This window comes from Priapulus caudatus, unplaced genomic scaffold (genome assembly GCF_000485595.1).
Source record: "Priapulus caudatus unplaced genomic scaffold, Priapulus_caudatus-5.0.1 Scaffold592, whole genome shotgun sequence".
Taxonomy (NCBI): Eukaryota; Metazoa; Priapulida; class Priapulimorpha; order Priapulimorphida; family Priapulidae; genus Priapulus; species Priapulus caudatus.
In genome coordinates, this window is record NW_014577653.1 from 191,634 (window position 1) to 193,966 (window position 2,333).

The following is a 2,333-nucleotide window of genomic DNA, read 5'->3' on the forward strand; positions in this document are numbered from 1 at the left end:
ACTCTGTTGTATAACTTTTATTATCAATTGTATTTTATTATGCGTCAGCGGGTTGATCTAGCCAGCGCTAGCTGCAGCGGATACATAAGCTGGGTTTACACTGACAATTTTGAGTTGCTGAATTGTACGAACTTGGCAGTTTGGCAACTGACAATCGCCAGTGTAAACGTCGAGTAAAGTAAAGTCGCACGTCCAACCGATCGATAGCAGCAAGTCGGAAGATTAGAACATGTTCTAATTTCCCCAACTCGGAGCAGGCGAGTTGGACGGTTTTATGCCAAGTGGCCAATCAGACAACAGCAATGAGGGGTGTGTCCCTCCACCCTAGGGGGAGAGCACGTATAGGCGCCACGCTGGCGGCATGTAATACATGCAAAAATGTGTATCCGCGTCGCCCCGCGTCCACGCTACGGGTCAAATGTTGGAACGTTTGCCGCCTCGCGGTCGATAACGTAAGAGCTTTGAATATATATATATAGAGAGGTTGGTAGAAAGAAAAAAAACGCCAATTTGACTGCATATAATCGTCAGTGTAAACCCTGCTTAAGCCGCTGCTGGATGCACGGTGTATATGTAGCGCTCGCTGTACATACGTACATGTATACATTTCAATTTATCAGGCCACGGGAGCAATTTTCTCTCGGGCGATCGCTCCCGTTATTGTTCTTACCAGAGCAAAATCGCTCGTCGCTCCTGTGTATTTTTTTCCCTGTATTAGTGTGGAGCAAAGGGGTGCAAATCCACTTTAGGCACCTTAGGTATCACGAAGTGATGCACAGATTTCTGTGTATCATCAACTGATGCACAGACTTTACATATGTATCAAGGAATGAGGCAAAAACTCTAACCCTAACCCTAACACACTTCGTGATACCTAAGGTTATACTTTATGACTTCGGGTTAGGGTTAAGGTTTTTGCATCATTCCTTGATATACGGAAATTCTGTGCATCAATTGATGATACGCAGAAACCTGTGCATCACTTCGTGATACCTAAGGTGCCTAAAGTGGATTTGCACCGAGCAAAGGTAATGACACGGCTATTTATTTACATTGAATTTCTAGTAGTTAGTCACTTAGTGCTTACAGTCACAACACTTGTTTAGACTCACTTATCTACAACAAAGCAATATAATTAAAATAAGAGTAGGCCTAAACATGAGAAGCATAGGGGCCTAATAATTATTATTATTATTATTATCACTTATCTACAACAAAGCAATATAATTAAAATAAGAGTAGGCCTAAACATGAGAAGCATAGGGGCCTAATAATTATTATTATTATTAATAATATATTATTATAATATTAATATTATTAACTGTACACTACAGACTACAGTACAGACAGGTCGAATAACAGTCAAATCTCATCGTCGTCAAAATACAACTTGACATTTAGGAAATAACGAACCGACCATGACATGAGCATAGTAAGGTGGTGAATTCTACTAGTACTAAAACTCATACACCATTTCTATCACTAGTAGTAGTACCGTACTAGTAGTAGGTACCATTGCGACCGCCAGGATAGATAGTTTTGAAAACATGGAAAGCAAACATGATCTATTTACTATGATTTGTTACTTATGACTCAAGTGTAGGTACTCACTTATTATTTCATCAAATAATTCGATAGTGTGTAAGTGTGTAAAACACCCGTTAAAATGTAATGCGCTTGACACTGTGACACTACAGTAATAGAAGCACAACATCACGAACAGCGTAAACCCATCACCATCTTGCCGTGTTGAACTTCGCAATATCGCAAAATACGGATCTTCTAAAAATAGCTCGACGCACCTACATCTAGGTGTCGCTGGATGCGATCATGCGCGCCCACCACAGGTGCATTGTGGGAATACTGGGAAGCTCGAATCGCCAATAAACCACAAACTGCATGCAGTGCACCCACTGATCTCTACTATACTAACTTAGTTAGTATAGTATAGTATAGTATACTATAGTTAGTATAGTTAGTATAGTAGAGATCAGTGGTACACCTTCGTACACTCAGGATACGTAGATTGAGCCCATTTGCGAGAGCGCCATCTGTCGTGGAGTTTGAATAAACCAATGGACATGACACGTGACCACTATTAAATCACTACCAGTTCATTATGATTATAGTCCAGGCATTTTATGATTCGACCTGGTACTAATTGCAAAAGAAGCTTTTTCATCATTAACCAGTTACAATAAACCTCTAAATGAACATACTAAAAGTCTCTAAGGATCTAAGCAGGGGAACACCTCCAAATGGGACTCACCGCTAACTAGCTCGATCCTGCAACATGAAAACGAAGCTCTAAACCGGAAGTTGTTGTTTTCCGA

At 40.5% G+C, this 2,333-nt stretch overlaps 1 protein-coding gene across 2 annotated transcripts in view; it reads right to left on the bottom strand.

Annotated features, from left to right (window-relative positions):
• The window catches only part of LOC106811934, a 14,119-nt gene extending 12,368 nt beyond the window's left edge, over positions 1-1,751 (bottom strand). For both annotated transcript variants that reach the window (XM_014815678.1, XM_014815677.1), the window contains exon 1: positions 1,612-1,751. The gene's annotated coding sequence lies outside the window, so the exon portion shown is untranslated. The remainder of the gene's footprint in view (positions 1-1,611) is intronic.
• Between the last annotated feature and the right edge of the window lie 582 nt (positions 1,752-2,333).